This window comes from Diceros bicornis, chromosome 16 (genome assembly GCF_020826845.1).
Source record: "Diceros bicornis minor isolate mBicDic1 chromosome 16, mDicBic1.mat.cur, whole genome shotgun sequence".
NCBI lineage: Eukaryota > Metazoa > Chordata > Mammalia > Perissodactyla > Rhinocerotidae > Diceros > Diceros bicornis.
In genome coordinates, this window is record NC_080755.1 from 32,181,324 (window position 1) to 32,197,211 (window position 15,888).

The window sequence follows — 15,888 nt, forward strand, 5'->3', positions numbered from 1 at the left end:
GAGTTAAACAAAGGGAATGTTCTTGAGTCCAGGTAATCTTGCCTGAGGTCCAGGGATAAATGTGCATGACTTGTTCCGGGATCTGAGAATACAGGGCAACCAAGATCTGCTTTCTGATTGGAAGTCTGGGAGGCTGGAGCCACATTGTAGTCCCTGTGCCACCACGACATTGAGCTGTGGAGTCATCTGGGACCAAGAGAGCCTAAGACGGTGTGTACATTTCCTGTGGACAGGAAAAAAAAAAGGATCAGAAAAGGAGTCAACCTTCCTCATGCCGCTGAGAACATCATATAAGACCACAGTCTTGACGGAGGAAGCAAACAGTGGAAAGCCACCATGGAAGTAGGTCCAGAAATCAGGTAGAAAGTAGAAGTCTCAAGGAATGTTAATTGGAATGGAGATGGTACCCAAGACCCAGAGGAGTTGGGTTGGTGTTTATCCAAGTAGACATCAACATGGATAAATGCTGAGGACTTTGGGTCAGATACCTGCTCCTGAGCGTGGGGTGACACCCCAGCGACTAAGCAAAAGAGAAAAAATCCCTGAACGGACTGAATTTAAACCTGGAAAGATGAGTTGGACCATGAAATGGATACGATTATATCTTCTGTGATCAAGTGGATTAGGAGGTTCAAAGCAGAGATTGTTGAGTTATAAAAAAATAAGTAAAATTACATTTCCTGCCCACCTGAGAGAGTGAGTGAGAAACTGCCAGTCATGTTTCAGTTTACAGATCAGAAACTCTGAAAGTTTTCAAATTTTCATTTGGAAAATATGTGTACGACTATTTTGCTCTAGACACAGCGGTGCTGCAGACATTATTGGCTTCTGTTTATCGTTCACTTTCTCTTCTCCTGTTTTTATTTGTTATTGTTGTTGTTTGTTAAACCAGATAACTTCTTGGGAAGCATATTAAAAGTTTTGAAATTTATATAAAATAAATCATTTTCTCTCTGTAAATAGCAATACACCATGATTCTTTGGTTTCAGAGAGAGCTGACTTTACCTATATGCATTGCAAGAATACTTAGCACGGATTGGTTAGCCTTAGTGTTATTTTCAAATACTACTATTTATTTTAATAGAAACTAGACTACACTAATTAAATTTTTCTAACTATAAAGAGGTTAAATGTAAAAACACTGAAGGAGAAACTTAAGGTAACTGGTGCCGTATTTCTTTTAATTGGCACAGTCATTTGTTTTGGTAATTTTAGAGGCTGATGCCCCCAGCAAGTACCCACGGACTTGCTTCATGATCCAGCCCTGCTGCAAATGGAAAATCTTCGCCAACTCAAATTTCCACCTCGCGTAACTGGATCCAATAACCTCCTTACTGTCACTTGATGAGAAACACTTTTCATCTCCTCCTATGGGAGACAGACGATCTATCAACCACAGTTGCCCTCAGATTTTTTGACACTGGCTGAGTAGCTTGGCTCTCTGCCTTAGGTCCACATGGCATGTTCCCTTGGGCCACTCTGGTATTCTCTCTCCACGAGGCTGTCCATGGGCGCCCTTCTTTCTCTCGTCTCTTCTCCCAGGATATCATCTTCCTCCTGATCCGTTTCTACCATTAGCAACTAACGCATTTCCACCTACCAGTAGCCATTCACATTTAAACTCCACAAAAATAAAGCTAATGTGAAAGGAAGGAAATTCTGGCTTACTGAGTTTCTTATCAGTTTTTATGTTTTTCTCGTTACTATTCTCATCACTATATGATAAATATACCGGCTTAGGCACCAAGGGTCCTGAGATTAATCCCAGTTCTGTTCCTGTCTATTCTTATAACTTTAGGAAACTCAAAACCTTGTCTGCACATTATAATCTTCAGGGATCTTTTAAACATTCCAATACCCAGGTGCTACCCCAGACAAAGTAAATCACAATTTCTGGGAGCAGAATATAGGCATCAGTGGATTTTGACACTCCTTGGGTGATTCCAATGTGCAGAATTTGGGAACCATTGTGCTCACTTCTTTAAACCTTAGAATACTAATTAATCTAATTTTTATAACCTCAACTGAGATCCTGACTTTGTAGAATTTACTTGATATTATATGTCAAAGTCCTTTATAAATTGTAAATTAAGTAGTCATTAGTATTTTTCATAAGGCATTATATTCTGAGAGTTAAAAGTAAAGTAAAGAGAGTTTATGGTTCTTCCAGTTGATAAAATTGCATGATAGGCAATAATAAAGAAATATTGCTCTGAGTCTTCCTCCTTTTCCTCTACTTTATGACCTCCCCCTATTTTTTTTTTTTTTTGGTGAGAAGGATTGGCCCAGAGCTAACATCTGTTGCCAGTCTTCCTCTTTTTGCTTGAGGAAGATTGTCACTGAGCCAACATCTGTGCCAATCCTCCTCTATTTTTTTGTATGTGGGATGCCACCACAGCATGGCTTGACAAGTAGTGTCTAGGTCTGGGCCCGCGAACCAAACCCGCGAATCCCGGGCCACCAAAGTGAGCCCGTGAACTTAAACGCCACGCCACCGTGCCAGCCCTCCTCCCCCTATTTTAACCACAAAATGTGAAACAATGTGATGAATCCCAGAAACCAGCCTCAGGAAGCCTCATGTACTTCTCCATTAAGGAGCGTATGTAATGGATGAGTTTAATATTTTAGAAAATCCTATTTGTCCCTCACCCTACACTGTCTATTCTACCTCAGTGCCCTCTGTAGGATACCTGAAACAACAGAGGGACTTATTTTTACACAAAATGTTTTTAAATGAATTTTTATTTCATATAAAATAAAAAGTAATTTCTTTGCAGTTAGGGTTTTTGAATTGTATTTTTGGTAGCTAAGACTGTTGTATAAATTAATTTGTATATTCCCTTCCACACTAAAATATAATACTTTGTGATAGAAAAGGCATTCAGTTAATATTAGTAGAATGAGAGGAAAGGCTGAAGGAATGAGAAGTAGGAGAGAAGGGGTGGAGATGTTGAGCTGCGAGCAGAGTTTATGATAGTATGCACGCTGTGTTCATGGATCCAGCCTGGGTACAAGAGAACTTGTTGGGACAACAATATAAACTGATTTGAAGGGAAAGGACCATAAGTGGGTGTAATCAGTGCAAAGACTGATTTTATGTCTCTCCTAAGGCAGGACAATTCACACAAATACACACACACACTCACACACAGGAAACTCAAGAGATGGAGTTGTATTGGTGGTGATTAGGCTCATTGAAGGACCAGCGCCTCACATTTCTTTAGCCCTGATAGGCAGAGTCCTTGGTCATTGGCCAGAGTTGCTACACTGACACACATAGTGGGAACCCTGAAAGTTTCATTAGAATGAGATTACACAGCTTCTACCTGACAACCTATGAACCACTATGGAGATTCAGGATGAACAACGTGAAACTTTGATCCTTGACTTGAGTAGTTGGCAATCAATGGGAAGACATGCTATATAAGAAAAGAGCACAATAGTAACTGTTGAAATTACAACTCAAGTACAGGTATCCTTGAGTTCCCAACCTATTTACCTAACCATTCACTGATATTTCTAGCAAGATTTCTGACAAGCATTTTAACTCAGCGCACACAAAACTAAATTTGTGATTTTGCTGCATCAAAACTTTCCCTTCTTCCCCTTTTCCCATTGTCTATGACAGGCACCGCTGTTCACCCAGTTGTTCATTTGGGTTACCTGGGAACAGCTCTTTCCATTTCCCATCTGTGACCAATTGGTTAGCAATTCAGTTAGCAAGGCCTAGCATTTCTAGATTCTAAATATCAATAAAATATTTTCCTTGTGCTCCATACTCTCTAAAACTGATATAGTTTGTAATCTTAATAGCTAACACTTTTATAATGTTTACTCTTTAATACTCTTACTATTTTAATATTCACAAGCACCTTCTGAGGTAGACATGATTGTTATCCTCTTTTTATAGAGAAGGCAGCTGGAGCTCATAGAGGCCCAAGGTCATTCCACAAGCAAGTGACAGCCTGATTTCACACCCAGGTATTGTTCTCCAACTTCATTTCCCAGCACTTACACCTTATATTTACTTATTTGTTTGCCCATTTATTTATTTACGTAGTAAATTTTTATTTGGAAATAATTTTAGACTTACTAAAAAGAAGAGTAAAAAGAAATACAGTACACCCTTCTACCATAGTCCCGAGTATTAAAATTTTTCCACACTCTCTATCATTTTCTTTCCATATATAATATTTCTTCTTCTTAATAGTATTATTAATTCTCATCATTACCATTGTACCATTTGAGGGTAAGTTGTGGACATGATATCCCTCAACTCCAGTAATTCTGTGTGTATTTCTTAAGAACAATGATCCAAATCAGGAATTTAACTTGGTTACAATGCCATCATCTAATTCATAGACATTCATACTTTGCCATTTGTTCCAAAATGTTGTTTATAGAAATTTTTTTTTTTTTAAATCTAGCCTGAGATCCAATCAAGGCTCATACACTGCATTTAGTTGTCATAATTTCTTTGTCTTCCTTAATATGGAATTTCTCAGTCTGTCTTTGTCTATTTTACCCTCGATATTTTTTAAGAGAGTAGGCAAGTTATTTTGTAGAATGTCCCTCTGTTTGGAATTTTCCAACATTTCCTCATGATTAGATATAGGTTATACAATTTTGGCAGAAAGATAAACAAAAAAGTGTATCCTTCTGCATGCATCATACAAGGAGGCACATGCCATTTTTTTTTCTCATTCCTGGTAATGTTAAGTCTGATGATCTGATTAAGGTGGTATCCTCCAGGTTTATCCACTTAAAACGATTTTCCCTTTGGAGTTAATGAATATTTTGCACTGAGATACCTTAAGACTATGACATAGCGTATATTTCAGTTATGCCAACTGACTTGCAGTTTCTTTCATGTGCCAAACTTGAGCTTAGGAGAGTGGTTTTACAACTTTTGTTAGAAGCCTGTTTCAAAGTGAAAAGCAGATGTTACAGGTAAGCAATAGAAAGCAATCTCCAAAGGTCATTATTTAACTGTTTTTTAATTTTTAATTTTAAAATAATTTCAGACCCACAAGAATGTTGCAAAATTAGTACAAAGAATTCCTATGTGCCCTTCACCTAGCTTTTCCAAGTGTTAACATCTCCCATAACCATGGTTCAATTATCAACATCAGGAAATGGACATTGATCCCATACTATTAACTGATCTACAGACATTATTAAAATTTTACCAATTGTCCTAATGTTCTTTTGTATGTTCCAAGCTTCAATCCAAGATGATGTTATTGAATTTATCTGTCATATCTCCTTAGTCTCTTTCTGTCTGGTACAGTTCCTCAGTGTTTCTTAGACTTTCACAAATCTGTATTTTTTCAAAAGTATGTAATAGTTATTTTATAGTTATTTTGTAGGATGTCCCCTCTACTTGGATTTATCTGATGTTTCCTTATGCTTAAAAACAGCTTGTATTTGTAGCAGGAATACTACAGAAGTGATGCTGTGTCCTGCTCATGAATCACATCAGAAGGAACATCATGTTTGTTTGTCCCATTTTGGATGATGTTGACTTTGATCACCTGGTTAAGATGATAGCTAGGTTTTTCCAAAATAATGTTACTTTTGGCTGTAATAAGTATCTCTTGGGGAAATACACTGAGACTATGAAACTATCCTATTTCTCATCATACTCTTGCTCACTGATTTTAGCATCAATTCCTACCCAAAACAAGGATGATGATATTTTCCAAATGTTGATTTTCTGCTGATATTATTCCTGCTAGATTTATTAATTGCCATTCTACTGTAAGGAAGAGCTGTTCCTATTCTCTTATTTTTTTTAACTTGTTCAATTATTTATTTATAACAGTATGGAATCAAGGATATTTATTTTATTTTGAAGAATATAATCCATCGCTATTATTATTTACTTTTGGGGGGGCTCACATTGTCATAGATTTGGCCATTGAAAGTTCAAGTTGCTCCTGTGTCTTTTTAGGACACCTTCATCATTTTTTGACTACTTCTTTTTGTCATCTCCAGATATTTTAGACTCAATTTCTACTTACCCCGTCCCAGCCCTTGAATTAGCCATTCCCCTAAGGAACGCTTTTTTTTTTTTTATGAGGAAGATAGGCCCTGAGCTAACATCTGCTGATTCTCCTCTTTTTGCTGAGGAAGACTGGCCCTAGGCTAACATCCATGCCCATCTTCCTCTACTTTATATGGGACGCCGCCACAGCATGGCTTGACAAGCGGTGCATCAGTGCGCGCCTGGGATCCGAACTGGCGCACCCCAGGCCGCTGCAGCGGAGCACGCGCACTTAACCTCTTGCACCACCGAGCCAGCACCAGCAACTCTGTTTTGTTTTAGCAGAGAATGGTATTTAGAAATGAAAATACGGACACTAGGTGTGTTGATTGTACTTGAGTGTCATTCGTTCTAAGCTCTCTTAAAGAACAGAGCTTGGAAATATATGTATTACACACACACACATCTATATCTATTTCTATAGTTATCTATTTGCATATGTATTGAAAACCACTACCTCATACTTCATACACCAGAGGATTGATTCTAGTTTTCTCCCTCTACTTATTTGTAGTTCCTTTTGCAACAGTGAAAAAACTGGCTCTCGGTATCCACATAAATACGTTTCTTATTTTCCCAATCCTTTAATGTACATAAAGTACTTTCAAAAATTTTAGCCCCTACCCCACTGAAAATCTAATTTACTAACTAGAAAATAATGTTCATGTACATTTCTTTTAGTCTTAGGCATCATAGTATATATCCATATACCTTTTCCAAAATTATTTAGATTAGTTCTTTTTTCCCCATCCCCTTCACTATGGTCAGATTATTTGGAATAGTTAGATTCCTTTGTTACAGTTTCTGTTCCATTTTGAATGCTGCCAATTCTGCTTGATCATTTAATTATTAATCTTTTTGACTATGTGAAAAATCAACTTTGTTCTAAATGTCAAAATGATATAAAAAGGTATACCTAGCAAGGAGTCGCTAGCTTCTCATGTCTTCTACACTCATCCCATTTATTCTTTTTGTCTACCCTGTTTCCCCACATACCCTATAGGTAATGAATCTCTTTAATTTCTGGCTTATCTTCTCTATATTTCACTTTTGCATAAAGGATCACATACATATATATATATATATATATGTATTACATGAAATGCAGCAGGCCATAGATACGCCTTTCTTCCACTTTACTTTTTTCACTTAAAAATATAACCTGGATTCACTCTATATCAGTTCATAAAGATCATCTTCATTCTTTTTTTTATAGCTGTGTAATACTCCACAGTATAGATGTCCCATACTTCATCTTTCCAGGCTAATTTTTCCATGTGTCTCTGGGCCTTTTTGGTATGCAGATTCGTGTCTTCCTTTATTTATGGAAAAATTTCTTGTATTATACATTTAAGTATTAGTACTGTTACATTGTTTTATTTTATTTGTTTATTTTTTTAGGGACTCCAAATCTGAGAACATCATCCTTCTTTGCCTGTCCTTAATTTTGATCACTTTTTCTCTGGACGTTTCTATTTCTTATTTTTAATCTCACTTTCATTCTTTTGGGTGTATTCTTGGCTTTCTTCAATGACTAATTAAATATTCTTTTGACCCTATTGGGCATCTTGTATGCTGATCTTTATTTCTGGGTTAAGTTTTTTCCCTTCCATTTCTTTTCTGAGTTCAAACAACTGTATCATTTCTTTCTTCTCTTTTTTCTTTTTTTTTTTTGCCATTGTCTGTTCTTCAATTTGAATTTTTGATTCAAAATAGTTTTCTGATCCAAAAATATTTGTTTCAGTACATTTAACTTAATTTGTGTGTTGTCTTACAGTTTCTTCTGATATACGGTTGTTTGTTCACAAGGAATTTCATCACTTAAAGTGTATTGAATCTTGTTTTCTGATTTTTTTAATAATAACTCTGCATGGCTTTAATAACTTTTTCCTGTTAATATTTTAGTATTAAAGTAGTTTAAAGTATTCCTTGGTTGATGGTGCTGTCTTTTTTTCACTGTAGCAATGTCCATATTCTTTAATGTATTTCTGTGTGTGTGTATTTGTGGTGGGGGAGATATGTGTGTTCTCTGGTTTTTTTTGGTTCTCATGGTCTTATAGGACCCCAAATTTCCCTGATTTGCATTTTTTATCCTTCACCACTCAATTTCCAAAGGGCTTCTCTCCCTTCCTTTTTGTTTGTTTTTAGTCCCCCAGAAATTATGTATTTTGAAGACTGTTACTTCAAGTCATGTGCATTTTCAAGTCCCTTTCCTGTAGACTATTAGACTGTGCTCTGATTTACCAAGACACTTTTCTTTAATGTTTAATATTTTTACACATAGTGTGAGCATAAGCTTTCTTGCAGTGCTTTGATGTTAACATTATTCCCATGATTAGCTCCTTTGTTCCCCCTCCCCAACAGTTTTTCTTGACCTACACTCACTTGCCAGAAAGCCTTGCAGTAGGAAGTGAATACGAGAGACGGCTTGCTGAGATTTAGTGCATTAAAAAAAATTATAGTTATTTTGAAGTTGGAGTATACCACACTTTCAAATTATTCTGAGGGTGTGAAGGTTTTTCTGTATTGTTTCCAGCTATCCAGAATTTGCAAGTTATTAATTTGAGGAAGTTTTGTCTGTGTGTTCCCAAGGGTTCAGAATCACTACATTCCTTTGAGGCAGACTTCTGTCTCTACTTCCTTTGTGACAAGTCACATCTCTATGCAGTCCTTTAACTGCCCCTGTTGCCTTTCATGGGTGCCAGAGCAATCAATTTATGATGGAGGAGAGGCTTCTGTCCCTAGAGATAGTGTGTGTGGCTTGATATGCTCTTCCCTTTCCCCATGGCTTGTTTAAAAAGGTTTCATTGAATTTCCTGCATGTTGTGCTGCTTGGGTGTAAAAATTATTGGCAATGTTTTATAATAAGTAGCAAATCATTATTATGTGCTTTGGTGTTCATCGTATTACCATTAATCATCATAAATTCACTGAGTGTATTCACACAAATAAGGTAGGTAATTCCAAAGATAGTTTTATTCATGAAACTTTCAATTTATTAATGTGTTTTCACCTTTAAAGATACATGCAAGGAGTTAAATCATGTTTTTCAATATCATCAGCATCAAAAGGATTTTATGGAGCCTCTGTCAGTACACAGTTCTGCAAAGACTCATCTTTAGCAATTGCAAGGATGGGAAATTCACCTTTAGCACTCTCTTACTCCCTTATTTTGGAATCACTAGCATCCCCCAAATTCTCATGCTGAATCACTCCTCTGGTTATCCAGATTCACCATCCTTGCCAGACTTTATGTGTAGATGTACGCTCTATCGTTCTCGCTCTCTTTTTATTAAACTCTAACCTCAAATAAAAAGCATTACTATATGGTTCCTTTCAGGGATATTTGCATGTTGTTAGGAAATATTTTGTCTTAACCCAAAACAACGAAGTGCTAGCAATGGAAATTTGAGCACCACAGTAAAATAATTGAGGGACTTTTATAAGCACGCGGCAGTTCATTTCACCTGGAAAACTCTCTCTTTTACTCTTTGTTTTTAGAAACATATTTTTAGAAACATGAAACTTTCAAATCCTGGCTCCACTATGTAATATCTACGTGTCTTTGACAAAGAAACTAACTTCTGAGCCTCATTTCCACTTCTGTAAGATGAGAAAAATAATATCTTCTTGACAGATAATGTTGAGGTTAGAGCAAAGAGGATGTGACATTTTTAATTCTGATCCTCATGTTTAATGTGAGGATAGGATCAACAATTATTTGATGATCAAATGAAAAGGCATATATAAAGCATCTTAAATTACTTGGCATCTGAAAGCTACCCAAAATATGTTAGTTCTCCTTCCTGACTTACTAATGGCCCATCCAACCAAATATTTTGAAACAAAGAAGGCAATCTTAATTGGAAATGCACAAATTTGATGGTTCAGGTTTATTCACCCTATCTACACAGTGGCATATATGTTTACTAGAAAGGGAGAGGAGAGACCAGGACAGACAGTGGCCGCTCAAGGGAAATTTGCTCTTCTCTATCCCTAAAGGAGGTCTCAGAGAAGACACAGAATGCTGGAAATGGAACACATAGGACTGGACCATACAGCTTGGACAACACTGCAAAGCCTGAGTACATCTATTACACGTGAAAGGAAGTGACAGGGATGGGATAAAATATTACTTGTGCCACCCTATCTAGACTTTCTTCTGTTGCTAAGGTGACTAAAGATCAATCTCCCTCTACCCAGTGGAATCCTTCCACTGACATCTCACCAAGTAGATCATTCTGGTTTTTAGCATCTCTGTTGCTAGTTCTGCCTTATATTGTGCTAATGCCTGTTTGGCTATATATTTTTACCCCTGGTATGAGTTCTGCCTTTTGGAGCCAAAATCAATCAATCAATCAATCAATCAATCAATCAATCAATCAAATAGCATTGCTCAGATGTTTCAGGGCAGCCATGCTGAAACATCAATACTCCACAATCTACATCCTAGATTCCTCCATCCTTGCCTCACATCATACCATCCTGCCGTCCTGTCTGTCCCTCTGGTTTGTCAGCTCCTCATCCTGTCTATACAATGGAGCTGTCAGTTGAACATCGTGCTCCAGATATGCTCTGCCCAGCAGATTAAGCCGTGGGCAGACTAATCAAGTCCATTAATTCTTAATCAGATGTAACCTGAAATTACTCTTGCTTTCTAGCAGACAGAATTTGCATCAGTCAAGGAAATCCCCAAAACCTATTTCATGTAATTTGTTTCCTCACATCTATGCTTGCTGTCCAGACTGCCATTTTTACTTGATAAATATCGTCTTAATAATTTGCCCCTGTGTTTTCAATCTTCATTTCATCATCCATCAATCAACTGTCCTTCCTAGTTTCATATTAAATGCAAACATTTTTAAAAAGTTCTATTGATTTATTAAAAATATTTATCAAACCACTAATATATAATAGATATAATAGGTAATGGGATGTTCATAGATTCTATCTTCAAAAGATTATACACTGCTGGTGGATACATACAGGTCAATAAACTAGGTGTTTGGTTTTTATCTCTTAAGTGCTATATAAGGGGGATTATATATTTGCTGTTCAAACAGGAAAGACACTTAAAGAGAGAGGGAGTATTAAATGGTAGTCTTTTATAAATGTTAATTTCTTGATTAACTTGTTTGCAGCATCATTTGTAGGAAATTCCCTTTTTAAATGAAATACATACTTCAGTATTTAGGAGTAATGGAGCATCATATCTACAACATACTCTCACTTGATTGAAAAACGATAATAATGTAACATATATGTACATATAAAGAGAATGATAAAAAGAAAATTACCAGTTGGAGAACCTGGGTAAAGAGTAGTTTTCTTGCAACTTCTTTGTGTGTTCTTAGTAAGTTTGAAATTATTTCAAAATAAAGAGTTAAAAAGAAAAAAAAACGTAGTTGTTGGTCCAAGGTGGGAAATTGGATAACTGCAGCATGTTGTGGCGGAGTCGATAGAGCCAAATGTCCAGAGTCTTGTGCTGTTAGCCACCCTTTTTCTTGGATATTGATTTATATCACATATGTATTACATTGTTCAAACACAGGGAATCCTATGCCTGTGGGAATGTTAAAGGATTACCCTTGATTTTTTTCTAGATAAAATGAGAAAGTGACATGATAGTATCTGTGTAGATAGAGAGGCTGATAGAAATCTAAAGTCAGTATTTTGGAATTCAGCTTTGAGGAGAAAGGTGGCCTTTCTTCTTACATTGCATAAGAAGCCATCTTTCCTCCACCCATCCCCAAGTTTAAACCCATTCCTGACAGGAAGCACAGAATGCTCAATCATATCATTGGATAAATTCGCATGTTTCATTAGATGAAATAGTTTGCAGGACACTTTTACAAAATTGGAACCTTTAAAAGGTGTTTTCACTCTGAGTAGAGTTGTTTCTTTAGAGCTTCTTGTCCTTCCAGGACAAGAATCCACTCTAACCAGTAGACATCTGCACAGAGCATAAGCTCAGGAGACAGTAAAGCAGCCTATACTTTTCTTATAGCTCCTACTCCAACACCTATGACCTCAAGAAGTTGCGAAGTTGCAATGAATTCAGAGTCAGGAGTTGTGGAACCTAGGACTGATATCATCAATGACTGGGTGACTGTGTAAATCACTTCTCCTCTCAAAAGCTTTAGTTTCCCATCTGTAAAAGGAGGGTCCTGGACTTGATTTTCCATCCCTTACCTTCTATGGTTCCCTAAGCATTTAGTGCTATTGAATCCTTTTTGTTATGACAGTAATTAGTGGTTCCTTTCTGGATTACTTGGAGCAGTTTTGAAAGGTTTATAGCTTATTCCTGATGCAGAAAAATGTTTTTAGAATATTTGGTTTTGCCTTTCATGAATAAAAAGGTGAATGAACAAAGCATACATTCATCATTCCATTTATTGCCCTGAAACAACAAGTGTAATTTATAAACCAATAATACTTTAGAGAGTGTTATACACAGGTATGAAAAGAATGCCTTAAATTAATGGGAGGCCAAGAAGACACTAATCCAGCATCCCCTGGAGGAAGAGGTAGGAACTCAACCAGAGAGGAAACTTAGATACATTTTATTGGATAATATAGGTGGTACTATATTACTTTTACTGGAACACTAATAAAGGGAAAGAAAAAATCAATGACTCTGGGTTGACCTCCTCCCTGTTTTCAAAGATGTGTGAGAATGAGAGGGTCAGACTCTCACAACAGTTTCCAACTGGAACCAAAGCAAAAGCTGGAGTGTATATTAAAGAACACATCAAAAAGTCTAAAAATATCCATTTTTTTATAAACCATTACCAGAAACATGATTGATTTTTTTTTGTTAAATTTAAGAAATTCCTTAAATTTCCTAGCTGTAGGAATTAGTGAAAATCAGAAGAGAGCCACTTAAGAATGACAATGACCCACATAGGAGGACATCCTTTTAGAATTAATGGAGTTAATGAGAATTATTTGGTAGCTTTTGTCTGTGATTATTAAATGATTTACTTTATAAACTTGCTACTTAGTATGTAGCATCATAAAAATGATTTCTTACTCAGAATGTCCTTCATTCTTGCATTGCACAAGCAAATCTCCAACATCTCACTCGAATGTGATTTATACTCCAACTTCCTTGCATTCTTAGTCTCAGTCACATAATTTCCCATGTTTATAGGCATAGCTAGAACTCAACTATCTCTGAATATCTTACCTCTATTACTTATCCAAGGTGCAGCTAAAAATCTGGGAAGACACAAAAATTAAGTTTCTGAGCAAATAAAATAAACGTCAATGAGTTCATGCACTAAAGCTTTTATACATCGTACAAAAGGGGGCTGTGTGTAATGTTTTGCAGGACCAACTTACTCTTAATTTAGAAAACAAACCAATAAGTTTATAAAGATTAGATGAGTTAACGTATGTAAGGCACTTAGAAATTGCCTGGGACAGAGTAGGCATTCAATAATAATTATTATTATTTAATTTCCATGCCGATAAAACACTAACAATAACAAATTGAAACAGAGAGAGCAACTACTACGAGTGGGTACACTCAAAATAGAGATAGGTAGCGTTGTAAAGCAATGGAAAGAGCTAGCAACACGACCAAAATTAGACATCAGAACTCAAAACAAAGTCATCGTTATTCATTTGGTACAGATCCAAACACATCTGAACAGAGTCAGAGGCATAACTGTTATAGTACATTTCAGCAATAATAGCTGTTAATAACAATACTTTTGAGTCATCAAGAACAGTTGAAATAATATTTAATATCCTCTGTCTAAGAAAGCATGCAAATCTGTAATAAAAATTTATAGACTCCCATCTAAACCAGTTATGATTTTAATGTTAATGTTTCACTCATAAACTCTCTGTAATCTAGAAAACCTATTTTCTAGACTCTCTGAATAACGTATGTCTAGAGAGTAAAGGTTTATGTCAATTATGTTCATTAATCTTAGTAATTTCTAGACATAGTTTTAGCTGCCCAAGTAGACACCATATTTCTCAAGGACAAAAATTTTTCTCTGGCCATATTATTCTCAAAGTGCATGACATAGAAATGGGTATTTAATTGCCATTTATTTCATATTTAACGAAATGGTGAGTTCATTTTTACATGATTGGTGCTTGGAGACCATAAGATCATCTAGGCTAGGAGAGAAAAGTAGAGTCAGCATTCAATTCCTCACTTTGGGTTTGCTTCAATAAATGCATTTCTTAGGTTCAGTTCACAGGAAGCAACGCCCAGATGGGGATTCTAGTGAAAAAGTTTTGTTGACAGTGAGAGCTAAGAAGAGGGCTGCAAGACAACAGATAGAGGAGGAGAAGAAAGTTAAGCAGGGATGTTCTCTTTAGTGGAGACTGGCTTCAGCCTGACTCACAGAGAACCCTGGGGGGTGACTGGCACCACCAAGTTGAGCCACAAGGGCTGGTCTATTTTACCCTTGTGTCATTTGGTCATTGCCTACTGACTGCAGCCTGGCAAGGGTGGGGATGAGGGGGTTACATTCCACATGGAACTCCCAGGTGAGAGGTGGCTCTCATTCAGCAGAGGGCAGTTATCAGGAAAAGGGGAAATCTATGAGCAGTCATAAGCAAAAAAACACAGTTCCTGGAAAATGGATGGATGTACTGGGAGATGGGTGCAGTGTCAGGTAAAGGCAGTATTAGTGGGGTAAAAACAGCAAACACTAAAGTCTACCTCTTGTACTGCTCAGATCTACTTACTCTTCCTATTAAGTTCACATCACCCAGGAACAACTAATGCAGGATTCTGATTGGTCACAATTTCTGGAAAACCTACTAGAAGTAGAAAGAATTGCTACTGCAATTGGTCCTGAGGCTCTAACAATGCTCATCATTTCTCACACCCATCTAGACTTCCCCCATCCTCAACCAGCACTTCTACTGGGCAAGGTGGTTTGCCTGGTGGGGTGATTCAGACCATCGTCCTGGAGGGATGTGACTCTCTGACACCATGCCCTCTTCATGCTATGGTTATGTACCTACCCACTTATAATTACGGAGCACAAGAGTATTAAAATATGCTCCAATGGATCACTTGCATGTCAGACATTCTTTTCTTGCTCCCATATGCAACGGTAGTCCTATCTTGTCATGATGATTGGGGTCAAATATTCCTTTTTGTTCATACTGGTCTACTGACAGGAGGAGACCAAGGTGAATTTGAAGCAACCAAAGCTTTAAGTTTAATGACATTCTTACTGCATTCCCTAGTAGAAACACCTTGCCTCTGGACCCCTGGACCCATAGTGGCAGAGACTAGATGTCCAAACTCCCAAAGTGGGTCACTGAAGATCATAATAAGCAGGAACACTTTACTTTCACCCCATGGTTTCCAGACCAATGCATTACACTATCAGGGATCTAGCCCTGTGTAATGGCCATTGTAAAGTATATCCTCTTTCTTGCAGAATGGCACCCCATTTTCACAAGGTATTATTTTCAGTTGCATTTTTGAGAAGTTATTCCAGTGCTATATCAGGCTGGCAGTTTCTAGATGGTGTTGTATGTGGTAGGAAAAATTTTGACCCATTGTACTGCCTTTGCCATAAAGTGGGCCCTTGGTCTTAAGTATTATTATGCAGGATCTCACATTCTTTGAGTCCTCAGATAGAGGTGGTAGCTGAGACACTGTGGTCAAGAATGGCAAATCCATGCCGTAAACATTTGTCAAACTCAGTTTGAAATGTTACCCCTTCCAAGGCTGAAGTAATCCACTGATTTCCGAGGCTGGCTAGCCTCCTTAAGAGATGATACCATATTGGAGGGACCTATTTGAGCTTAATTTTAGATGTACTGTCTCCATTTTATGATGGATTGCTGTTGGGTGCAC